The sequence below is a fragment of the Humulus lupulus genome, chromosome 4 (assembly GCF_963169125.1).
Source record: "Humulus lupulus chromosome 4, drHumLupu1.1, whole genome shotgun sequence".
Classification (NCBI taxonomy): domain Eukaryota; kingdom Viridiplantae; phylum Streptophyta; class Magnoliopsida; order Rosales; family Cannabaceae; genus Humulus; species Humulus lupulus.
This window is the reverse complement of record NC_084796.1, coordinates 187,859,608-187,887,228: the sequence shown is the minus strand read 5'-3', so window position 1 is coordinate 187,887,228 and position 27,621 is coordinate 187,859,608.

Genomic DNA, 27,621 nt, shown 5'->3' with positions numbered 1-27,621 from the left:
TTTTTATCCAAATACGATAATAAAAACCTTTTAATTTTTAAAAAAAATTATAATTATCCTTACACAACACAATTAAAAATCTATTATCTATGGTATTTATGGATGTTTTGGATACATATTATAAGTGTAACAAAACGTTATGATTTATATAATATAACAAACTAAAAACGCTATCAAAGTAATCAATTATAATAGTTGAAAAGCGTTATGCAGAAAGTTTAAGATTAAACTTCAAAGTTATAACCAATTACTCTAACTAAACGTTATTATTTTAATATGATAGCAACTAAAAATGTGTTATTGAATACTTTAAGATAACATCGAACATAACATTTGAAAACTTTTATAGAAAAGACGGGACTTTTAATAGCAGGGGCTATGTTAGCGTTTTTAGAAGTGTTATGAATACTTCTGGTTAGCAGTTTTTAAGTGTTATGAATACTGTTTTTTCTTGTAGTGTTCTTAGCTTCAGGTGGGGTTACACATCGCAATAATGGCATGGAATATCATCTTCTACACAATCTCCCTTCCAAGATAGTGTACCTTTGTCTTTTGTACATCAGTTTTCGAGCCTCGTTCTGGTCTACAGACAGGTTCCCAGTTTTTAGGTAGTCGATTGTAGGTGTCATACAAGTAGGTTGTGAGTCTATCAGGCCAAGTTCGACCTCATCAGGCTCAGTTATGCTCAGTCCTAGCAAGAACTCCACTGGTACCACATTGAGTGTGTCAGCCTCCCTGGTTATGGTAAGTCGTGCTAGGGCGTCTGCATTCGAGTTTATTTTCGCAGAACCTGCTCGATCACGTAGAACTCAAATTGTTCAAATGCCTCTTTGACTTTTACCAGGTATGATTCCATCTTAATCCCCCAAGCCTAGTACTCTCCCACCACTTGGTTGACTACCAACTAAGAATCACTATAGAAGCGTATGGGCTTAGCTTTTAGCTGGGAAGCTACTCGGAGCCCTGCTAACAGTGCCTCATATTCAGCCTCGTTATTTGTAGCCTCGAAGCCAGATCTTAAGGGTGAGTGAAACCTGTTTCTTGATTGAGTTATTAGGATAATGCCTGCCCCCGATCAGGCTTGTTGGAGGATCCATCGACATAAAGTTTCCACAGCTCATGAGCTGGGATTATGACTTCTTCGTTGGTGATTCCTGTACATTTGACTATATCGCCCTGGTTAGCCAAGACCATTATGCTGTGTATTTTAAATAGTGGTTAACCCGCTAAACAAGTCATTAGGCCATAAACATGCATCTAAATGTGATTAACGGTCCAGGGTTAAAAATTTCGGCCAAAAGGAATGGAGATTTTATTAAAACATTAAATTTTACATAGAATCCCATAATAATGATTACAAAGTTGTTTACATTTCAAAATAGTCATTACAACTCAAAAGTTACAATCCGCCGACCTAAGCAGAAAAAATAGGGTTAAACCCTAGTTCCTCTGAGAAACCTTGGCCGTGGTGGTCAAGCGGTCGCATATGTACAAGTCGCCACCTATGCTCTCTAACTCATGGTTGGTCCAGCTTTTCTTTCCCTTTACCTGCACCATGTAGCACTCATGAGCCAAGGCCTAGCAAGCAAACTTAAACATGCTCATAAGCAGTGATTTACACACTCCCATAACATAATAAACATGCCCTGCAATAATAACCCTACTCATGTATTGATACCATTCATATAAATGACTACAATGTCATATGAGCCCAAGTTCCCTAATAATTTATTAATTGAATTGTATCAGGGCCCGTTTCCCTAGTACATGACTAATAAATCATACTGGGGCTCAGCGCCCTAGGATCTGGGACTAATAAGTCACCCTGGGGCCCATTGCCCTATTCTCTGTATAACCAGTCTTTGAGCTGGCCCAGTGTACCTGGCGCTTTAGTTTACTACGACCATTGCATCGGACAAGCGTATATGGCGCTCCTGATTAGGTCTAATCATATTGACCAGTGCTCAGCGCGCAATTGCTACCCTTGACTCATAACAATGCTATTGTCATCCTTGACTAATAAGTCAATGCTTTACAAATAGCACTCAGCGCTATTGTCATCCTTGACTAATACGTCAATGCTTTATGACCAGCGCTCAACACTATTGTCATCCTTGACTAATAAGTTAATGCTCTTCTCAAGTATATAATGCTAATAAGTATAAATCATATAACAAATATCCATATACAAAGCATTCAACATGCTTTAATTAATCATCCACATGCATAATCATAATCATGTGCATTTACAGGGGCCAATGCCCAATCAAAACTATATTCAGCATTCGGGCCAAGCCCTAATCATGAATGTCACATAATAGGTGCAATTTTCTTACCTCAGGTCCGATTGTAAAATAAATTAAGAACGACCCTCGAGCACGACTGTAATGCCCCGAATTGTCTGATGTGGTTTAATGGCGGGATTAGTAGGCCAGGAGGGCCATACTTGTTTAATTAAGCCATTAACTGATATTATGCATGTATATGTGAATTATATTATAGTATGATGTTAAATGTATGCATGTCGGTGATATATGTTGAGACCACATTATAATGTGGGTTTGTTCGAGCTATTCGGCATGAGACGACCATGGTATGTTAATTAGCGGTCTGGTCATAACAAGTTTAAGTTCAAGGCTCGGGAGGAGTCTCTGGGTGTTTTTGATGATTAGAGCGTTACCGGGCATTAAATGGTAACGAGATATGAATTATTGGTGTTTGGGATTATTCGAAATAGTGGGAATTAGAGAGTGTTAATTATGATTAACGAGATAGGTTGGAAAGGACAAATATACCCTTGGGAGCCTTTAGAAACCCTTAAATGACCTAGGGGTATTATGGTCTTTTTACCCCTAGGATAGATATAAACTGAGTTCAGCAGTAAGTTAATGAGAAAAACAAAGCAAGTTCTTGAGCTTCCTGTACCTTCTCCTTCTTCCACTTTCTTTGTGATTTTTGATGATGTTGTTGAGGATTCAAGCTTGGGAAGTAGACCTTGGGAGTTTGGGAGAGTGTTCCACCATTGAAGAGCATCACAACCTGAGTTTGAGGTAAGATTCCAGCCATTAGTTTACTGGTATACTCTGTTTGGTGTTAGTTTTCAGCTTGTGTTTTTGTGGTGGATTGTTGGAATTGATGGAAGTTTTGGTTGGGGTTTCACTTGGGTTTTTATGAGGGAGTGATATAGGACAAGTTTAGGGGTTGTATTGGAGGTTTGAGTGGTGTTAAGCTGGGTTTGAAAGGTTGGTTCCAAGAGAAATCGCAAAGGGAAGAAAAACAGGGGTTATGGCTGAACTGGAGGTTGGGCCGCGGCATGGCCAGGGAGGGCCGCGGCATGGCCAGGGAGGGCCGCGGCCCTTGAGGGATGCTGAAGTTAGGCGCCTCTATTTGAGGGGCGGGCCGCAGCATGGCCAAGAAGGGCCGCGACCCTCAGTGGCCTTTTGGCCAGAAATGGCTTTTTGGCTCGGGGATGCTAGCCTTAGGCCTCGGGGTCGATCCTACTACCCGGTTTAGTAGTGTTTGATGTCTCGGAGGCTAGGTTGGAGTTTGGGAACCCTTTATTAATCATTTTATTGATGGAATTCCGTAATTGGTTATGACCAGGTAATCGCTAAAAGACCAAAAGGTTGATCGTTCTCAAGGGTCGGTCTTATTATTAATTCTCGCTCGAACAAGAGGTAAGAAAACTGCACCCTGTGTATATACGACATGCGTGATTATTATTAAGGCATGTTGATTGATAAATGTGGACATGGATTGCCTATTGAATACTTGTATATGTACTGATTAGTCAAGGACACTGACCTAAAGAGTCAGAAATGGCATAGCATCATGAACGTCGGGCCAATAAAGATTAGATCTAATCAATATCAGCGTTAAATAACTCATATGGGGTATTACCGCTGGACCGACCCTAAGGTCGATGAACTTATAAGCGCTTGTCTGGTCTAAGACCAGTTATTAAGAGCCAGGGCATATGGCCCCAGTGACTGTTTGTCACATGGCTAAGGAACGTTGTTCCAAGGTTATGACCCTATAGTCATGAGGAAGGTTATGTTGGTGACTATTCACCATACACCTATGCTATTCAAACTTATGAAAGGTTCTCTTACCAGTTAAGCCTGGTGATCCTATCGTCACATGGCTAAAGGGTGCTGTCCCCATATTAGTGACTTTTGCGACTGTCACCTATTTGTTTGGACTGTTGGTCCTGAATGGTTATTATGATCATTGTTGATATTATATCATGCTTTATTGTGTTTTCTTGCTGGGCCTTGGCTCATGGGTGCTATGTGGTGCAGGTAAAGGGAAATAAAAGCTCACCCAGCCTTGAGTGGAGAGCTTAGGTGGTGATGTGTACATATGCGGCCGCTTGACCACCACGGCCAAGGCGTTCTCAGAGGAACTAGGGGGTTCACCCTATTTTGCCGCTTAGGTCGGCGAGATTGTAAATTTGAAACAGTAATGACCATTTTGTGCTGAGAACAGCTTGTAAATGTGTTTGATTACCTCTGCAGAGCAGTTTGTAATAAAAGATATCCATTCCCTTTTTATTAATTTTCTACCTTAACCTATTAATTATACTAAGAGCATGTTTTTGACCAAGGGACTCGGGTAGCGGGTCAAATTTCCGGTCCACCGTTCACCGTAACTGTTCTGGGGTAACCAGGGCATTACAACGACCCTGATCTTGAGCCCCTAACGGTAACCTAGTCATAATGAAATATATAATCTCATCAATAACTAGCAAATAAAGGCTTCTGGACCAAGTCCTAGCCTTTGAGATCTCGAATTCTACCAAACCGGGTAGTAAATTCGATCCCGAGCCTTTAGGTTTGAAATCCCGTCATAAAAACTGAAAATCGCCAAAAATGGCCAGGCAAGTCGCATCCTGCTCCTAAGGGCCGCAGCGCGCCTCCTAGACAGAAAGCCCCCCTGTTTGGGTCCAGGGGGTGGGCTGCGATCTGCCCTTGATGACTACAGCGCGCCACCAAGACATAGCCCCTCCTTAGGCCCTAGGGTTCGCACGGGTCGTGGTACCCAAGAACACGGCCGCGACGCGACCTTGCGAACCCAGTACCCCTATTTTTTTTTTCAGCCCAAACTCTACCAAAATCATATCTAAACAATCCCAAAATCATAACTTAAACCCAGTACAACATTATCACCAAACCAGCATCAAAACCTCAGCTTTAACACACTAAAAACACTACAGAAAACCCAATTCACAACCTTAAACTCTTAAGACTAAGAACAACAAAAACCATAGCAAAATACCAACCAAAAATAGAGTTTATAAACAGAGTTTATAATCCCTTACCTCAGCTGTTAATTGACCCCTTTTAGCTTCTACAATTCAATTCTAAACCTTGAGCTTTGAATCCTTAAGCTTGCCCCAAAACCTTAAGTTCAATTGAGAGAGAAATCGAGAGAAAGAAGGAGAATAATCGAGAGAGAAAAAAGAGTAATCTATTCTGTTTTTGCTTCCTTCAGCCAAAGGAAAAGGTGACTAAGTCACCAGATTTTTACCTTAAATGACTAAAATGCCCCTAGGGAACCTCCTCTCTCAAATCCCCTCAAGGGCAGTATTGTCATGTGCCACATACCCCGTTAATCATAATTAACGTCTCTCAATTCCCGTTACTCCTAATATCCTCAAACAATTACCAAATAATTTCCCATTACCCGCTCAATCCCAGTAATGTACTAAGTACCAAATTACCCCTAGGCTCACCCCGAGCCCAGACACCATTATGACTAAATCGCCAACTTGCTTCCTAGGAACGCCTTGTGTCGAGTATCTCAAATATATCCACATAATAATGTGGTCCCTTACATATATCACATATATGCACAGATATACAAATATGTCCTCAACGGGTCAAAATTATGAAAATGCCCTTCTAATAAGAAATGGGCCCACATGCATGGAAATACAACCATATGATAATATAACTCACATAATCATGCATATAATCAGATAATAACACAATAAACCAATTATTGCCCTCCTGGCCCCCTAATCAAGGCACTAAGCCACGTTAGGGAATTCAGGACGTTACATTGACTATAAAGCTAGCCAAGGCTTGACCTTTTATCATCATTCTTGGGTGGTATGTGATCTCAAACTGCCTAAGTTCAATTGTCCACTTTAATAGTCTTTTAGATGCTTCAAGCTTTGCTAATATCTGTCTTAGTGGCTGATCAGTTATCACATGAATGGGATGTGTTTAAAAGTAAGTTGAAGCTTTCTAGATGCATGAACTATGCACAGTATTAGTTTTTCCATCAGAAAATATCTCAATTCAACTCCGAGTAGTCTTCTGCTGATGTGGTAGACTGGTCTTTGTACTTTCTTATCCATTTGAACAAGTGTTGGAATGATTGCATGCTTGGTTGTAGTGAGGTATAAGTACAATATTTCCCCCATGACTGGTTTGTATAAGATTGGTGACTCTGCAAGTTTCTTTTTGAGAGCCTGGAAGAAGAGCTCGCACTTGTCTGACCACTCAAACTTCTTGCCCCCTCTCAAAGGATTAAAGAATGGAAGATACTTGTCTACGGATTTTTAGATGAACCTACTCAAAGCCACCATTCATCTCGTTAAACTTTAAACATCTTTATTTTTTTTGAGGTGAAGACATGTCGATTAATGCTTTGATCTTATCTGGATTTTCCTCAATGCCTCGAGCATTCACTATAAATCATAAGAACTTTCCTGAAGATACCTCGAATAAGAACTTTTGTTGGTTGAGTCTTATGTTATACTTTCGAAGTATAGCGAAGAATTCTGCGAGGTCGTCAACATGGTTATTATTGTGTTTGGACTTGACTAGCATGTCGTCCACATACAGTTCCATGTTGTTTCCAATCTATTTAGCTAACATTCTATTCACTAGTCTTTGGTACGTCGCTCTAACATTTTTAAACCCGAAAGGCATTACATTGTAACATTATAGCCCTTTTATCGTCATGAATATTGTATGCTCCTGGTCGGTCGCATGCATTGCTATCTGGTTATATCCAAAATATGCATCCATGAACGACATAATATCGTGACTCGAGGTTGCATCAACAAGCTGGTTGATTCGAAGCAGTGCAAAACAATCTTTCAGGCATGCTTTGTTGATATCCAAATAATCGATGCAAGTTTTCCACTTGCCATTCAGTTCCATGACAATTACTAGGTCAGCTACCCATTCTAGGTAGAAAGCAACTCGAATAAATCGATTCGCCTTCAATCTGTTGACCTCCTCTTTCAAGGCCTTTTTCCTTTCGTCGTCGATGAGTCTTCGCTTTTTTTTTTTTGGAGGGAAGCTTTTGTTGATGTTTAGTGCATGGCTTATAACATTGGGACTAATCCCAATCATGTCTAAGTGCGGCCACATAAATACTGATTTTCCCTCAGAAAGAGAATTAATTGCTGTCTCGCTTCCTTTGAGAGGTTCTTCCCAATTTTTAACACCTTGGTGGTTTCCTTATCGCCAAGTTGAATGTCTTCGAGCTCTTCAATGGGACTGAGGTTGACCCTGTCTTCTTCTATTCTGGGGTCGATTTCTTCTTTGGCCTCGTAGATTCTTTCTTCAATTTTCTCTATAATTATAGTGTATGTGAATTGGTTTGGCCTTTCCCACTCATATAGATATTGTAGCATTCTCGAGCTACTAATTGATCTCCTTTCAACTTCCTGATACCACTAGGCATTGGGAACTTTATGGCCAAATTCCTAATAGATGTGACTACCCTAGTCCAATCAGGGTTGGTCTCCCCAATAGGACATTGTCGACTGATGGGGTTTCCACTACTATAAATTCCAACATCTTAGTTATTGAGACTAGATAGTCCTAAGGTGACTGGGAGCTTGATGGATCTTGTACTAGTGATTCCCTCCCTTGAGAATCCTTACAAGGTCGTTGCACAAGCTTTTAGGTCTCAAACAGACAACCCCATTTTTTCCAGTGTCACCTTGTAAAGGATGTTGACCGAGCTCCCGCTATCGAAGAGGATTTGGCGAACCCTCTTTTTTGTGAGCTGGAATGTTATGACTAGGGGTCATTGTGAGGAAATTGAATGTGGGAAGCATCTTCTTTAGTAAAATTGATCGACTGGGTTTCGACCCTCTGTTGTTTCAGAGCTCGCAGTTCATGCATGTACATACTTTTTTTGAGCATTTCTACTCGCCCCTGCAATATGAGGTCCCCCAGCGATGGCTATCACATCTTCTCCATGAATTGGAGGAGGTTGATTATCATCCCTTGCAAGTGGTGTTGTGGTTTGTTGAGCAGGTTGAGCCAAAGCTGCAGTTTTATTAGGCAAAGCTTAGGCTTAATTTTGGTTTCAGACATATTGTCCAAGGTAACCCCTCGAGATCACTCCTTCAATCTTATCTTTCATCTGTCTGTATTCCTCAGTTGTATGACCTATGTCTCTGTGGAATCTGCAGAACTTATTCAAATCCTTCTTGCTGCGTTGATGTCGTATTCTTTCAAGTCGTCTAAATGGGACCTGATTTTCATTTGGGAAAAATATGTTCTCACAAGTGTCTGTGAGCTTGGTATACACAGTGTATGTGGAGAGATACCTATCTCCTTTCTTCTTTTTAGCCCCATCTGCCTTAGGGTTATTTCCTTCATTTTTCTTTCTCTTAGAAGAATTGTCTCCTAAAGGTTGTGTCACGGATTGCGTGGATGAGTTCGTAGCTGAGTTAATGTTGTTTGTTGTAGTTATTGAGGGGGGAGTAGCCCATTTAAGTGCTGAAATCACCTCTTCTACATTGAAGAACCTCTGAGCTTGAGTGGTGAACTCGGTTATCGTTCTCACAAGTTTCCTTTGCATATCGTCCCAAAGGGGACTTCCTGGTAATACTCTGGCTCGCACTGCCATAAGATGACCATTGTCATCAACGTGCGAGCTCGGGCTGCCTCTATATAAAACCTCTCCAAGTAACTCTTCGAGAATTCTCCTGGCTGCTGCCTTATATTTGTCAAGGCATTAGCCTCGGGCTTGATGTTTTTCACAGCTTGGAATTATTTCATGAATTCCTTAGAGAGTTGTTCCCATGACGAGATCGAGTGCCTTCGAAATTTGTCAAACCAACTATTTGCTGGTCCAGTAAGTGTGGTTGGGAAGATCATGCATTTGAACTCGTATCTGACATTGCTAGCCCTCATTACTATATTGAAGGTGCTCAGGTGGTTGCCTAGGTCGGTAGTCCTGTCGAAAGGTGCCACTGGAGGTATCTTGAGTAAATTGGGGAAAGGCATGCTCGAGATATGTGGATTAAAGGGCCCAAGCTCCTCATCTGATTTATATGACTTATCCTTGTTTTTCCCTTCTCGAAGAAGCCTGAATGCTTCCTCGAGTTGGTTAATTATTTCTTGAACTGACTCCACCTGAGGGAGCCTGTACCACTGAGAGGTGGTTATTGTTCAATGGAACTCCAACTCCTTGTTGCAGTATAGGGTTATAGTAATTCCCGTACACAGGGTGTAAGGGCTCTTTTTGAGCATTTAAATGTACCCTCAGTTCTGGGTTTGGCCGGTTGAATTTTCCCCAATTATGGTTCAGAAGATCTCTAAGATATGGATGACCATACAAATAGTTCTCATAATATCTAGGCTTGGTGTTTTAGACACTTACCAACCTGCTATAATTCAGGCTTTCCTCAAGGAAGTTGTTTACCCAAAAATGACCCTTGATGACATGGCAGGATTGACCTACACGTGACAGGCACATGGCAGCTTTAGGTGGATGCATCCTAATCGGCCCTCGACTAGAAAGTTGTTGATTTGTCAAGCATCATACTTATATGCGACCAGCCTGATTGCATACTTCCTTTATTTGTGCAAATCTATAATTATGAATTAATTGTAATTTCTTTTATTACCTAGATATGAAAGTCTTAATGGTAATTAAGGCCCATCATCCCATGTAATCTTCTTGAGCCTATAAATAAGAATGAAAGGGCTCAAGGAAAAGGACTTTTGAACTTTTGATCTTTGTACTCTGAGAGAAAAGTAGAGTGTGATTATTCACTAAAGTTGTAATCTTTCCAAGGCTGGTGAAACTCGTGAACCCTAGTTCATTGATCACAGTATTTTAATTCTACATCAATAAGAACATTAAGTGGATGTAGGTCATTACCATTCTGGGCTGCTTGTAGGGCAACTCGGTTGTTCCCAATGGAGACTGGAACCTCTCTTGGAAGGTTGGTTCGCGAGGGTTTTCGAGATGACACCCTAGCCAGGTTGATTACAGTACTTGCTCCTGCCCATGTTAATTTACCTTGTTGGGCTCTTTGTTCGACCACCTTGTCGTAGTACTACCTCGAGGATGTCCCCTAGTTTGCCGTGGGGACGTCTGTAATTCTACAGCCCTCCTCATCATTTCTTCGTTCAGCCGCGTGGCTTCAGCCAGACTTTCTCGCAGCCTTCGATTCTCCAAATCCACCATTGGCACATATCTCTTGGGTTTATAATAATAATCCTTGTTACATGGCCTAGCCCCTGACCAGGTTCTCGCATGGCCAATGACGAACTCCCTTCAGCGAGATTTTCCTCATTCATCGGCTGTTTGCTAGGTCGTCAGAGATATTCTTCCATTTGAGGAGTGTTCTCCTCAGGGAATTTGGGTAATGGTTAACCATTTCCAAATCCATGGATTTTTCCAGCAGATGCAGTCATTGTTTGTTCAATGGTAGGTTTCAAAAAACACGAATTCTTAATGCTCTCAATGAAAGCACCAAACTATTGACGACATTTTTCGTCAATTAAAAACAAGAGCAATTAGGCAAATGTATAGTTTAGCAAGAAAAGAAGAATAGAGATTTTCACGTGGTTCAGCAGTTAAAATTTGCCTATATCCACGAGTCACTTTTTTATTAAATTTGGAGAAAGCTTCTTGAGAACAATTTCACAGAGCCTTTCTCAGTACAAAATTGTGTGTGAGAACAAATGACTAAACCCAAACTATTTATTGACCTGGTTCCAAGAATTCTCCCTTAATCTTAGGGATATTACAAGATACATATCAGGTTTGAATTTGAAATACAAATTTTTTCATTAAAATACAATCAATTGCATTAATTGTAAAAAAATATCCCTAAATAATAGGATTGATTACACGGTTTGAAATAAATACCCAGGAATGTAGGAATTCCCTAACGACATCTCTGTGTATTAGTTTAGTGCATCTTCGAGCTTGAACGCTATTGTTTTCTGTGTTATCACTAGAGGACATGTGGCATTCATTAGAGGAGTAATTGAGCTCCTCGTGCGTTGGTAAGGTTTCGTGCTATGATCTGGCAGATGTGGGTGTCTCTAGGCGAGGCCACCACCCATGACCTGTCTCCAAGGCGTGGATGTCTCCAGGTAAGGTCACGCCCCGAGGATCATTCAGATGGTCGTTGCTCTCTTCATTCACCAATCCCCTAGGTCTAGGATTCTTGTCCTTGGACCTGAAGTAGCTACCAAGTGTTAATCGCTGCAGCTATGGCCCACCAGAAGATCACTAGACAACTTTTTGTGAGCCTTGAGTAGTGGTATCGAGATCATACACTCGACAATTGACATTTCTCATAATGGGGCCTGACATGGGCAAACGTGTGTCATGTCCTGACACGATCAAATACCTATTTCCCATAAAGTTTGTAGGCAGCTTTCTACAAATGGGTCATGTGTGATCTGCCTAGGCCCATGGTCTTTGTTAGTGCATCCCTATGTAATTAATTAGCAGTTTACTCCCCAAATAATGGGGAATGTTGTATTAATTGTTCATTACTATTATTAATGGCCCATGCCTCTATATATAGGACTGGGGTATCTCCTTGTAAGGGGGTCAGAACTTTTGCTAGTTAAGCATTTTAAACTTAGAGCAATATATACTCTGCCTTAGACTCCACTGAAGCTAGGTCAAACAAGCTTCAAACTCACTAATACCAAAGACTCGTGGACAAGGGCTCTTTTATCGCCTCAACCATCAAAAATCTCTGTGTTATTTTATTCTAGTTTTTGTCAAGTTCATATATTAAGTTGATAGAGAAAAAGGCAGTCAAAATGTTGGTGCTTTCATTGAGAGCTTGAAGAAAAATGACCACGGTGACCACTAGACGGAATGCACCAGACGACGTAGCTCCTCCCACTGGAGCTGAGGGTGGAGAAACCAGTTGTCCACCTCCACAAGAACTCTCGAAGATGGTCCAGGAGGATTATGACAAAAATGCTAATTATGATGGCATAGGTGATGGAGGCGATGATGAATATTATGAGGAGGATTATCCTCAGCCTATGGACATGGAGGATCCTCTAGAGGTGGTGTTGCTCTGCGACCAGGTGGATACCCAGCAACAAAACCTCGATGCCAAGGATGGGGAGTACCATCTAGGAAGCTAGTTGGTGTGCCACTCGTGCACCCATCTAGAGTGCCACCTCTTAACACAGCAGGTGTGCCTCCCGAGCACCCCGCTGTCGTGGCGCAGGATTCGCCAACTGGAATGCCGCCTGCGGACCCATCTGGAGATGGATCCCCACCTACACCACAAGAGCATGGCAAGGACTAAGCTAATGAAAATCCTACTCTGGGTAGAAAAAGTTTCGTCGAGCCCCCGAACACAACAAGGCCTCGAGGCCAGTAAGCAAGAAGAAGGGGCAAGGGGCCCGAGGACATCGCCAAGCCGCCAGCGCTAGTGGTGTCATAGCGTTCTTCTTGGGGGTGCCGAGCTGGGCCACGCTAGGCTTGGAGGAGGTCTCCCCATAGTACCTCACCAACCTTGCAGAACCCTTGGCCCAGAGGCCAACTGGAGGAACGTCTCCATTAACCGAGAGCAAGGCTTCATCATCTCGATTAATAATGAAAGCATTGAGTCCGATGGAGAGACCAAGGTAGGATATCCTGAGGACAGTGGTTGCCACCAAAAATGGCATAGCAGCCTTTGAGAGAACCCCAGGAAGAAAGGTCAGCCAAACGATGTTAATGCTATGAAAAGATAATACCAGCCATATATTTCCATTCAAGACTGCGACCCTCTCCGCGTGGAATTAAAGAGCTCAAAAAAGATTATGGTCATGTTGGCCCAAAGACAAGGCCAGAACTACTACTTAGAGGATGATGATGGGGAGTTGTGTGCTCCCGACATAGTGGAGGCCCCGTTTCCACGAGGCTTCAAGATGCCTGCCATCACGTCTTATGATGGCATCATGGATCCCACTGATCATCTGTCAAATTTTAGCCAATTGATGTCAGAGCATAGTGTCTTCGAGGATGCAAAGTACCATGTGTTCCCGTTAACCTTGATGGGTCCGACGGATGAATGGTTCAAGAAGCACAAACCAGGGTTCATTCACTTGTGGTGCTTGCTTTCCTTTTCATTCTGAAGACAATTCTTAGCAGCTAGAAAGTTGAGCTTTGATGTCAACACCATGGCCAACATAAATCAAGGACCCCTCGAGACCCTCAAGGCCTACAACAAGCGCTTCAAGGAGGAAGCTGCTAGGACCAAGAGGGTCGACGATGGCCAGCAGTTGATGGCCTTGCAGGCAGGCATCCGAGCAGGATCTTCTTTGTGGGATGAATATCGCAGACTTGATGACTTCCTTCGTCGAGGAAAATAGTACATAAACTAGGAGGATGCTCATATTGGAGCATTTTGCAGACCCGTCACTTTCCCTACTCCGTTAGCTCCAAGCTCGATAGCTCTGGGGACCCAGTGCCCCCTCACACTCCGACCAACTGAGTGTGGTGGGTAACCTGCAATTCAGCCTGACTCACCAGTCAATCGACTTTAGTGCCATGCCTTGTGTTGGCTTCAGTGTCGTTCCGATGGGATATGGAGTCTCGCCCTCTGGATACAATGCTTTAGGACAGTGAGTTGCACTAAGCAAGGCCCCCAATGAAAGTAAGCGCGAGGGCAAAGGCAAGGGCATAAAACCTAAGGGAGTTGGGGCAGTGTCGGTGGGACAATGAGCGACTCCCAAGGATAAGTATATCTCACAATACTTCGACTACACGGACTTGGTGGAATCTCGAGAGAACATCTTCTTAGCCACGGAGTAGCACGTCCACTATTGGAAACCACAACCCATCCGGAGGGACAGGTAGAGGAGAGATCCCAACAAATTATATCAGTTCCACAATGACGTGGGGCCCCACACCAAAGAGTTCCACAAAATAAAGGAAGAGATTGAGAACCATATCAAGCTAGGGCCTTTGTATCACTATGCTCAAAGCAAAGAACATGTGGTTTAGGCCCCGACCGCGGGAACGCTTCCACAGCAGGCAACTCCCCATGCTCTGGGAACAATACCTGCAGCCCCACAACAAAAAATAGTCCACAGGCATCCCCTACTGACTGGGAGAGTGGGAACTATCTCTGAAGGACCTCACTTGGGGGGCACCTCCCGAGGTTCGCAGAATAGATATGCACGAGCCTTTAATCACGATGATGAAGTGCTAGCGTTAGCTCATTGCCAGCACAGATGCCTAGGATGACTAACCAAGTCATCACATTCTCTGAGGACGATGCTCAGAGGGTCCACTTTCCCCACCATGATCCTTTGGTGGTCGAGAGCCATATTTCCAATATGATGGTGGCTCGGATCCTAGTGGACAATGAGAGTTCTATGAACATCTTGTTTAAGTCAGCCTACAAAAAAGATTGGGTTGACCACGAGTGACCTGTCCCTATGCAACTCGACTCTATACGGGTTCTCACGGTAAGGGCCCATTCTGATGGGACAACTCAAGCTTCCTGTGACACTTGGAGAAGTACCTTGTTAGTCCTTCAAGTACTGCACCTTCATGGTCGTGGACTACTCTTCGACATATAACGCTATCTTGGGACATCAAACCCTAGTCAAATTTGAGGCGATCACTTTAATTCGCCACCTGTGCATGAAGTTCCTCAACGAGGTTTGAATCGGCATAGTCTAAGGAGACTAGAAGGAGGCCAGTAAACGCTACAACGTATCCCTCAAGTAGCCAGTAATGGTCATCGGGGCGGTAGCTGTAACGTCACAAATTTTCTAACAAGGCTTAGTGCTTTGATTAGCGTGTCGAGAGGGAATAAATGGATTATTATGTGAATTTAATTTAATATATGTGAGATTATGTGAAATATGTGAGTTATATGATGATATGACTATTTATGCATGTTTATGTGTATTAAATGTGCTTATAGGCCTGTTTTTTTAAAAGGGCATTTTTCATAATTTTGACCCATTTAGGATATAAACGTAAATTATGTGTGCTTTGTGAGTGATACCACATTATTATGTGGATGTATTTGTGATGTGTGGCACGAGACGATCCTAGTGAGAAATTTGGCGAAAAAGTCACATCGGGGTTAATACCCTGCTCGAGGTGAGCCTATGGAGTATGTTAGTAATTTGGTGGGTTAGCGAGGAAATATTAGTGTTTGGAGGATTAGTGTGATTAATCAAGAATGGTGAGGTGTTAATTGAGAGTAACGGGAAATTTGGGAAGACATGTTATTGCCCTTGAGGGCGTTAGAGAGCAAGACATAAGCAAGGGGCATTTTAGTCTTTTGTCAAAGGGATAGACTTTGCCATGAGCACTAGACTTCTGTAGAAGCTGAGGAAAACAAAGTTAGAACAACAATCATAGCACTTTCTCTTCCTCTCTCTCAGTTCTCTCTCTCCCCCTTCGAGTGGTTTGGGTTCTTTGGATTTTTTAGGTGAAAGCTTCGGAAATTGAAGGGAATTGGAGCAAGAGTTGGACTAAGGAAGCTTAGGTCGTGATCATATAGCTGAAAAGCTTGGAAATTGATGAGAGTTTGAATTATGGGTTTATGATTGACTTTTGATGTGTTTTTAAGGTTGTTTACTATTCGTGTGAACTACTGAGTCCATTTTAGGGGTTGGTTTGGGTTGAATTTGTGTTTTGCGGCAGATTTGGGAGACTTGTGATTTCTAAAAATCGCAGCTTTTCTGAGTTTGCAGGGTCGCGCCGCAACCCTGCTCTTGGGGTGTCACAGCCCTCACGAACTTAGAGGCCAGGGTAGTTCCCTGAACCGCCATGGTGCCGCGGCGCTTGGTGGGCTGCGCCACGGCCCATGTCCAGGAAAAATGAGGGCTAGGCTCTCTAACTTGAGGAGGGCCGCAGCGCTTGTGAGGGGCGTCACGACTCAAATTGGAGATATTATCTAAATAGGGTTTTTTGAGTGCGGGAACTCAAACCTAAAGTCTCGGGAATGATTCTACTACCCAGTTTACTAGAATTCGAGGTCCCGGAGTCTAGGAATCAATCTTGAAGCTTTTCATTGGTTTAGTTCTTGATAATTATCCGCTATTGTATCATGACTAGGGGTACCGCAAGGCTTGGGAAGGAACGGATCGTGGTCATTGTCGCCTTACCCTATCACAGAATACTCGAGGTAAGAAAATAGTCTCTTGCACCATTTGTAGGGTATGCGCCCCAATGATAGGGCACAGGAATGACCATGTCATGAAACTATTTGTAGTTGAATTTCTACTATGTTTGAATTATGTTGTTATATTTTTTGGTATTGATTGCTTTGTTGGGACACAGTTAACGACATTACATGTGTAATGTATGCCGAAGTGGCGAGACCATAACGTGGATACGGTATCTGCCACATTGGCGGGGCCATTATGAAGATGGAATGTCCATCTACTCGGCATGAGTTGTATGTTGTTTAGAAAGTCTATGTGAACCAATTGGGTATTATAGAATATGCAATACATGTTAATGTTTATCTAGATATATGTATGATTTGTATGGGTTTTCTTGCTGGGCCTTGGCTCACGGGTGCTTCGCAGTGGAGATAAGTGCCAAGGGAAGTTGGACCAGCCATGAGTTGGAGAACTGTAGGGACGGCATGTACATACTTAGCCTGCTCAACCACCACGGTCGAGATATATTGGGGAACAGTAGCCTTTAGTTGAAAATTTGCCGCTTAGGTCGGCTAAGTCTGAATTTTTGATAAACTTGTATTTTATAAGAAACTTTTGGGATTCCATGTAATTACTTAACCTTTAAAATGAAAGGTCCAACTTTTGACCAAAACTTTTGATACTTAAATTTTCGTTTAACCCTAATTACACTTTTAAGTCCAAATGACTCACTTAACGAGTTAAACACTATTTTTAACACATGGTGTCACGGTTTTAACTATTCAGGGTGTTACAGTGGCCCCCGAGTGGCCTCTCCCCGCGGAGGTGGAGGTACAAGTTGTTCAAGCAGAGGATTCTGATGAGTTGGACCCTCAAGTTCAAGAAGAAAGGGTTGTAGAGTCCATGGAGGTGGCCGAGGAGGTAACTCTGGATGCCTTCCTCCCAGGCAGGAAAACCAATGCTGGGAAGAACCTCAAGGCAGAGGTACAAGAAGTGCTAGTGAGATTTCTCCAGTACAACCAAGATGTTTCTGCTTGGTCTCACTCTAACATGATAGGCATTGACCCGAATATCATATGCCACACCTTGAACATCAATCCCAACATCACTCCGATTTAGCAAAACCGTAGGACAGTCGTCCCAACCCAGACACTGGCTTTGAAGACAGAGGTGGACAAGCTTCTCGTGAACTGGTTCATCCTAGAGGACTAGTATCCAAAATGGGTATCTAATCCGGTCCTAGTGCCAAATGGCACTTGGAGGACCTGTATAGATTTCTCTAACCTCAACAAGGCCTGCCCAAAGGATTGTTTTCCTTTGCCAAAGATAGATCAAATTGCCAACACTACCTCTGGATACGAACTCTTGTCCTGTATGCACGCGTACTCGGGGTACAACCAAATTTCCATGCATGTTGCGGAGTAAGAGCACACCAGATTCTAGACAAACAAAGGGGCAATAGAGGCTAACCCCGAGAAGATCAAAGTTTTGGTCGATATGCCAACCACCCCCCCCCCCCCCCCGCGAGAATAAAGATGTGCAGAGCCTCACCGGGATGATAGCAGCTCTGAGTCATTTCATCTCCAAGGGAACAGACAAGTGCATATCGTTCTTCAACGTACTCCAAGGATGTCAGAGGTTAGAATGAATGGATGAGTGAGAATAGGCATTCCAGCAATTAAAGGCGTACATGGCTAGCCCACCAATCCTCTCGAAGTCCATAGATGGAGAACCACTCCTCCTCTATATGGTTGTGTCGGAGGATGTCATCCATGTCACCTTAGTGCGCGAGGAAGGTCATGTCCACCACCACATGTACTATACAAGTAAGGGACTCCTCGGGTCGGAATCAAGGTTCCCACTTATGGAGAAGTTAACCTTTTGTCTAATGGTGGCTTCTCAAAAATTAAGGCCCTATTTCCAAGCACATCCCATCAAGGTTCTCACTAACCATCCCTTACGGGAAGTCCTTCAGAAACCAGAGTCATCTTGGAAACTCATTAAATGGGGGTTGAACTGAGTCAGTTCGACATCACCTATCACCCAAGGACTGCCATCAAGGGATAGGCACTGGTAGATTTCATCACCGAGTGCACGGGAAATCCCAAGAGACTTGGGGACATCCTAGTGGTCACACCTATATGGAAGCTATAAGTAGACAGGTCTTCCCATGAGAACGGAGCAGAAGAGGGTTTGATCTTGGTATCCCCTGAAGGACACAGGGTCCACACTGCCCTGATGTTTGGGTTTGATGCTTCCAACAATGAGGTCGAGTACGAAGCACTTATTGATGGGTTTCAGGTGGCCTAGAGGTCAAGGCAGAGGGCCTCAAGATCTTTAGCGACTCGCAGTTGTTAGGTAATCAGGTGCTCATAGAATACCAGGCCCAGGGGGCGAAGTTGGCTGCTTATCTGGCAAAATCCCAAGAAATTTTGCACATCATCAAGAAATTTACCACATGATAAGTGCCACGGGAACAAAATTCTAATGCTGATGCCATGGCTAAGCTTTCTACCACCAACGTCTCCACATTAATCAACGTATTCCCTATTGACTACTTGGTCGCTCGAAGCATCTCAGCCCTCAAGGAGCCATGACCAAAGTTCTTAGATCTCGAGATGCGAATGAAACTCGAGTAATATATACTCGGGCCTAATCACCTAGGAAACTAAGCTTGTCATGAGAGTACGCCTAGTGTCACGATACTTTGAAGATTATAAAATCCTAATTGCGCGAGAAGGGACTTAGTTTACCTCCCAAGGAGCTATGACCATGTTTCCAAAACTCGAGCATCGTAAGGTTAATCATAGCATTGGGACTCAGTGACCTGGGAAGCTAAGATATTCGACAAGCGAACCAACCTAAGTGTCATGGGACCCCTAAGCTAAGACCAGGGAAAATTCCCAGTGTCGGAAAAATCCAAGTAACGCGAGGTTTGACCTAAGGCATTCTCCCAAGGACCGCGTGCGCCCGAGGAACGAAATCTAAGTCGCATTCCTCGAGATGTAAATGGAGTCCCTATTCATTTTTACTCAATCATAACCCCAAAAAAATCACCCCAGTGATGAGAAATCCAAGTAACGCGAGTGTTGACTCAAGGTGTGAACGAAAATCTAACACTACAATACCTAACCTAAGGACGTAAGACTCGGTTGCATGCTCTAGGGACTTGGAGCCAACGGATAATGAATTCATGACTTCCACATGGCAGAGGTCAGAGTAACTATACTCAGGTGGTAGAGCACAAAGCCCATGATAGCATTCCAGGGACAATGCGCCCTAGGGCACAATTATCTCAGTAAAGTTGACTTCCCAGAGCCTGAGTGATTGACCCTCGAGGGTACCGGGTGGATTTAAAGTTGCTCCCAAGGACAACGAGCCTCGAAAGCAACACTAAATTCCCAAAGAATCAATACTAATATAAGAACCTTAGAACCTTGTAGTGTAGTAAGACCTCCTAAGGCCCGAGTCATTAAGACTCGAGAGCATAGGACTGGCAAGTGTCCTACTTGCCAAGGTGTTAAAGTTAATCTCGAGGACTGTATGCCTGGGAGACAATACTATACGCCTGAAGCGTCTAAACACTAAAAGGAAGATCTTCAAGCTCTAAGTACAATGGACAGCCTAGGCCCCGAGTTATTGGGACTTGGGGACCTAGGACTGTATTAGGTGTTCCTACTTAACATCACATTAAAAGTTAATCCAAAGGATTACAGGACTGGGTGACAACACTAAGTGCCTAAGACTATCCAAACACTAAGAGAAGTCGATAGACTCAAGTCACCAAGATTCGAGCGCAAGACCTAAGTCTGTAAGTCTTAAAGCCAACAAAGGTGGACAGGTTAAGGTTTTGGACACTCGTGGCATTACGTTACGTTGAAGTATGTGAAAGTACAGCCAAATTAATATGACCAAATTGCATAATTATTATGTGTTAGCTCCTTAATAAAAAAGCAATAATGGCAAGAAAAATAGTGCATTAGACAAAATATGGAGACATTACCTTTATAGAGACATCACCTTTATGGGGATAAGTGTGAAATTTACATTGATCAGAAAAGTTTGAAGTACTTCTTCACTCAGAAAGAGCTGAATATGAGACAATAGAGGTGGTTAGAATTAGTAAAGGACTGTGATTTCAAAATTCTATACGACCCATGCAATGTGAATGTGGTGGCAGATGCATTGAGTAGGCAAGGACATGGAAGTGTCTCATAATAGAGACACCTCTTCAAAAAGAGATTATAAATGTCTGTATTAAGTTCGTAACAGGAGGCCTAGCAAACATCACTCTACGGTCCTCCCTATTAGAACGGATTAGGGAAGGACAGAAAGTGGATGAGGCCCTAATGAAGCAAGAGCCTTTGGTATAGGAAAGTGGTAGCGGTGACTTCACTATGTCTAACGGTAGATTGTTGCGATATAAGGATAGGATCTATGTGCCTAACAACGATGAGATTAAGGAAATTATTATGAAAGAGGCACATAAAACATCGTATTCCTTGCATCCAAGGTCGATAAAGATGTACCAAGACCTTAAAGTGTTGTATTGGTGGCCTAGAATGAAGAAAGATGTTGCTGAGTTTGTTGCCAGGTGTTTTACATGTCACCAATTCAAAGTAGAACACTAAAGGCCAGCAGGGCTACTTCAGCCACTTTATGTTTCGGAATGGAAATGGGAAGACATAGTGATGGATTTTGTGGTAGGGTTACCTAGGACCGCAAAATAGCATGATTCTTCTTGGGTAAAAGTGGACAGGCTCACTAAGTCCGCCCATTTTCTACCAATTAAGACTGCCTACTCAGCAGACCAGTATGCAGAGTTGTATGTGAGCAAGGTAGTGAGACTTCATGGGGTTCCTAGGTCGATTATTTCTGATCTAGGGCCAGTGTTCACATCAAACTCTTGGAAGGGATTACAGAAAGCTATGGGTATAAAGTTAAAGTTCAGTACCATTTTTCATCCCTAGACCGATGGGCAGTCTAAAAGGACTATTCAAACCCTAGAAGATATGTTCAGATGTTGTTCATTGGACTTTTCAAAATCTTGGAGTCGATATCTACCCCTGATGAAGTTCTCCTATAACAATAGCTATCAATCCACTATTGGGATGGCTCCCTATGAGTTGATTTATGAGCGCAAATGTAGATCTACGTTGCATTGGAATGAGATTGGGGAGAAGAAAATATTAGGCCCCAAGGCAGTTAGGGAAGCTAGCGAGGTGATTGAGAAAATTCACCAAAGGATGCTTACCACTCAAAGTAGGTAAAAGAGCTACGCCGACCTTAAGAGAAAGGACCTCGAGTTTTTCAGTGGGCGAGTTTGTGTTCTTGAGAGTCTCGCCAATGAAGGGTGTTATGCATTTTGGGACGAAATCAAAATTAAGCCCGAGATTTATAGGTCCATTTGAGATTTTGGACATAGTATGGCAAGCTATGTACCATTTAGCATTGCTGCCAGCACTAGCAGAAACGCATAATGTCTTTCATATTTCGATGTTACGTAAGTACATGTGGGATCCCTCTCATGTTCTGAGTTATGAGACATTAAAGCTAAAGCTGGAACTGAGTTACGATGAACAGCTAGAGCATATCATTGAAAATGGAATCAAGGAACTGAGATTCGAAGGGATTCCATTAGTTAAGGTCCTATGGAAAAATAGCACAGGAAGAGAGGCAACATGGGGAGATGGAGGAAGACATGAGAGAAAGGTACCCTGAGTTATTTGGTAAGAAAGAATTTCGGGACAAAATTCCTTTGAAGGATGGTATATTGTAGCGCACCAATTCTTTTATTTTATTAATTTGTGTACTTTATTTTATTATTAATTGTTAAGTGTTAGAAATTTTTTTTAATTGTTTGATTTTCTTGGTAGAAATTATGTGAATTTAAATTTGTTAATTGTTTTATTTAATTTTTTATTTTTGAATTCTTGAGGTTTAGTTGTGTGCACCAAGGTGCATGGTTAGTAGAGATGCACTTGTACACTTGTGTGTGTGTGCATGTGCATGGTTGCATGGTGTGGATGCATTAATTTCCATGCATAGTAATTTTTATTCTCTGTTTATTTACTTTATTAATTAAAAAAGAAGGAAAATGGGAGAAATAAAGAGGGAACATTCTAGAAGGCTTGTGTTCACACTAGTGAGAAATGGGAAATAAATAGTAAGAAGAGAGTTGCCTTTTTTTTAGTTCCTGTAACTTTGGACCCAGCCTCAATAAAACAATCATAAATTGCTTTATAGATGTCCGATTTAGGTACACTTGGTACTGTTAGAAATCTAATTAAATTATATACAACTTTTTAGAAATAGCTTTTTTCCACAATCGTTATGTAACTAGGTCAGAAATGGGTATCAAGTTAAAGGATATTTGGGTTACAAAAACCCACTTCGAAATTTATTTCCTTAACCTAGCTATTAACTATAAATAGGTCCTTAAGCCTCTTCCTATCAACTTTGAAACTCTAGCCGTCCATCTAGAGAGAAGAAAGAGAAAAGAAGAGAAAAGAAAAGAGGTGAAAGAAAGAAGAAGAGGAAAAGGAATAGGATTTTTCGAAATCCTTAGGCATGTGATGTTGTATTAGTGCTTTGAATCCTATAAGCTATCTTTCTTCTTCTTAATTCTCAGAGCATTATTCTTTTCTTTGTTAAGGGTTTCAAAAATCCCTAGGTGTCCAAGGGGATCGATCATAGTTTTTTACTTTTGATTCACTACCAATGAAGTAATGGAGAATCTTAACCCTTTTGTTGTTTTGATGTTGTCATATTCTTGTTTATGGCCTTGCTGTTGGGTTTTATGCCCCTTAAAAAACCACATTTCTTATGTAATTCATTCATTATTAATAAAGTAGTAGAAATCATTTTGTTCAATCAAATTATGTTGTTTACATATTTTATTACATGATTAATTATTATTAATACAAACATTTATAAAATCCCGAACATATGTGTAGTTACAAATATAGTGACTCGATCAAAGTGGATTATAGTTGTAATTATAAGTTCAAAAACATTTTGTCCTAAGATTAAATCAGTACACTGGATTTTACTAATTGGGTAATCTACGATAAGATCTACTTACACATCTAGTGTGATGTCATATCCAGGACATTGACCAAGTAGATAAGATCAGATGTATTTTATTACATTGTGCTAACCTGTGAAATTGGCCAACGGTCGTATGTACAATATACGACACCTTTTGAATGAAATAAATAGAATAAACGATAGAGTATGATTATCTTAAATAAACACACATGAATTTTATAGTGGTTCATTCCTATTCTGATGAACAATAATAACCTAATCCACTTACTCTTTAGTATTGAATTACTCGACAATTACAAGTACGAATTGATGAGTTCACTCCTCAGAAAGATTTTTCTCCCAAAATTCCAGAAAAAAAAAATAAGATCCCTTGAAATGAAGCCCTGGGTCCTTTATTTATAGTACTCAAGGGATGTTACATGACCAGTAATACTGGGATCATGGTTTGGTACACGATTATCAGATAGTGGAGATACATGTCCACCTCCCCATGAATTTGAGATCGTGGGTCTTCTCATTGTTTCTCTAGATCGTGGTGGATAATGCACGATAGAAACCTCTAGGAAGAGGTTAAGTCTCAGTTCTTGTATGAGACTTAGGCGCTAGGCCCGACGACCTAAACTTCGGTGCTAGGCCTGTGACCTTTTGGTTGGTGGACCTGTTGATCCTCTTGGTGCTAGGCCTGTGACCTTCTGGGTGCTAGGCTTGTTGATCTCAGTTTGAATAAGAATGAATATTTCTCTGTGAAGTGTACTTGGGGGTTTAGGTCGACCACCCTATGAAGAATAGGGTGGGTCGACCACCCAGGTGGTTCTTAAGCATGTAAGGCCGACCACCCCTAGGGGTCCTTGGGCATACTGGATTCGACCACCCCTAGGGCTCTTGGGCCTACTTAGGCTGACCACCCGTAGAGGTAGGGGTCAAGCCGACCAATCCTAGGGGGTTTAGGCTTGGTCGACTTCCCTATAGGTCCTGGACCTATCTTTTTTCGCCCGTCGGTCTTTTCTCAATACTTCGTTGTTTTTCCCTTATTTATGATGTCACGTGCCACATTCTCATTCGCCACGTCGTCCTTGTATTTTTTAGAGATAACATTTTCCCCCCAAGTTTATTGTAATGTTTTCAACATTACGGTAAACTTGAGCCTAGCCGAGAAACATTCCGTAGCAGTACTTAAATAGTCAAGTCCCTCGGGACATTACATAGTACTCTTTTAACTACCAATAATTTGCTCAGCACAAATTTTTCAGGGATAATTAGTAATTCCTAAAAATAATTAGGTTTTTCAAGGAAAATTCATTTCCTAAAAATCTAATATATTTTTCAAGGAAATTTGAAATCCTAAAAGTATAACATATTTTTCAAGGAGTTTTACAGTCCTAAAAATATAATATATTTTTCAAGGATATTTATTCCTAAAAATACAAAATATTTTTCAAGGAATTTTAATTCCTAAAAATATAAGGTAGTTTTTCAAGGATATTAATTCCTAAAAATACAAAATACTTTTCAAGGAATTTTAATTCCTAAAAATACAAAATATTTTTCAAGGAATTTTAATTCCTAAAAATATAAGATAGTTTTTCAAGGACTTTGATTTCCTAAAAATATAAATATTTTTCAAGGAATTTGAAATTTTAACCACACTAGATATTTTTCAAGGAAATTTGAACTCCTAAAAATATCTTATCTACCTGAGAGGTTATAAGTAGGTCCTCTCTTCTCATTCTTGCTCTATGCGCCACTTCCAAACAAATTCCAAACATGATTTCTCCAGTTCCTCATCAAACATAGATCTTTGGTAAGTACTTTCTTCTAATCCTCACACCATTTAATTTAAGTGTGAATAGATTTATAAGAAACACTTTGAATTTTTGAGGAATTTTTGTCTGAATCTTCTTCTTTTGTTGTATTTTGATCCAAAATAATTGACTTACTTGAATCAAGATTTTTCTGTAAAATTCCTTAGTTTAGGCAATTTCCAAGGTTATAAACCCTAGGATGGGCGATTTCCAGGGATGTAAAGCCCTAGGCCGACCACCTCATTAGTCTTGGTGATTTATGGGACTCCAAACCCTAGCACCTGCAATTTCCAGGGATAGGATCAAGGTTGGGCCCGAGTACCTTCAGGGCTTCTCCTTGTGCGATTTCCAGGTCTAGGAACATGGTTTGGGCCAAGCACCTTCAGGGCTTCTCCTTGTGCGATGTCCAAGTCTAGGAACAGGGTTTGGGCTGAGCCCCCCTAGAGCTTTATGGGCGGAGTAGTGTACACCTCATGGGCCGAGTACCTCCAGGGCTTCCCTTCCCTTGCCTTAGGCGATTTCCAGGCCTAGAATTAGGGCTAGGGCCGACCAACCCTAGAGCTTCATGGGTTGAGTAGTGTACACCTCATGGGCCGAGCACCTCCCCTTGGGTAATTTTCAGGGATCCAGGGTGGTTGTCCCAAGCATAAGCCGACCCCCTGAGACCCTAAAAATAATTTTTTCCACCTCTCAACTTATTTCCTTGGGGGTCTTCCTTGTACTGTAAAAATTACTTTTTCTGGAGACTTGAATAATCCTTTGGCATTTTTCTGAGGCTCGCATCCCTAGGATGGTCGGCCTAAGGTGGTAGGTCAACCACCTATGCCCCATTTTTCATGCTTCGTAATTTTATGGATTTAGGGTGGTCGACCCAGGCTTTGGCTCACTGGCCCGACCCCCTATATAGAATTTCACTCTTTAGTTCATGCATATGCCCCCATCTATTGTCTTCATTATGCTCATTTACTAACTTTAAACTTCATTTTTCTTCTATTGAATATGTCCAGCTCCTCTTCATCAGACAAGTCAGTAAGTGAGCGTACTCCCCAGGAGTTCTTGGAAAGGGTGAAAAGGATTCTCCCTCGCTCCGCTTTATATTTGTTCCGTGAGGAAGATTTCTTGAAAAGGTATTATCCAATGGCGAGAGTAAAATAGATGACTTGACTGTTAGGAAAAATTGTTTTGCCTCAATGGAAATGATTATAATATTACAACTCTATGCAATAATATTACAAATAAATATCGATTGATTAAATAAGGCTACAACTCTATAACTAAAAATACGAATAAACTAAAGAATAATAAGAAGAGAAGAAGAATAGTATGGTGAAAATACAACTCAAAGCAAAATGTTACAAGTATAGTAAAGTGTTTGAAATAAAGAAAAGAAGATTACAACTCAAAACAAGAAATACAAATAAACAAAAGAGAAGAATATAAAGATGAAGAGATATAGAATAGAAAGAAAGAACAAACAAAATAAATAGAAGCAACTCTCACTCAAACTACCAAAGTGAAGAGGGTTGGGGATCACCAACTTGAACAAGGTTTGAAACCTTTGTCCAAAAGCTTATTTCCCCCTAACTCAAGCACTAAGGGATCTCTCTCAGATATTGGAAATGCTTTCTGGAATTATCAAGCCTCAAGGTGTTTCTAGCCAAGTGCTCTAATGGATAGAAAATGTTGTGTCTTACAAGTGAGCTATAGGCTCCTATTATAGAGTTTAGAGACACCCTTTGAATTTCAAATTCCACCAACTCCCATAGCTGTTACCAATGTTTAATTGGATTAATATGGAATTAAAAATGAGATTTGGGAGTTATTTGGGTTGGTTGAGCCGTTCAACAAAGATTGAAAAAAAACTGAAAATTTGGTCAGTTTTGGCCTGTGGCCGCGGCCATTGGTCTCTGACCCACAGGCCGCGGCCACTGAATGTTGGTGACCGCGGCCACTGACCAAATTCAGCACAAAAAATGTGCTATTTTTCCAAACGGTTCCAAACCCTCCCAAATGATTTTGTAACTCCCAAAACACATTATTGGGGTTAAAATCATATCTCTAACAGCCATATCACATATGGCTTTATGAAATTCATCTCAATATTGTGTAACAACAATTTACACAATAAAGGGTAATATTTGGAGGTTACAAATTTGTAACACCAAATATGTTACATTATTTGGATATATCTCATATATCTAAATATTGTAACTCTCTATTATATGTTACAATATGTGACACACTTTGTCACATTTATTTAATCTAAAACATTATATTATAATATAATATAATTTTACATTATATTATAAAATAATATAACATTGACAACCCTATGAAGATGATCCTCATCTTGCCAGACACATCACTCAAGGCTCCTCGCCTGGCTCTTCTCAGATTTCTTC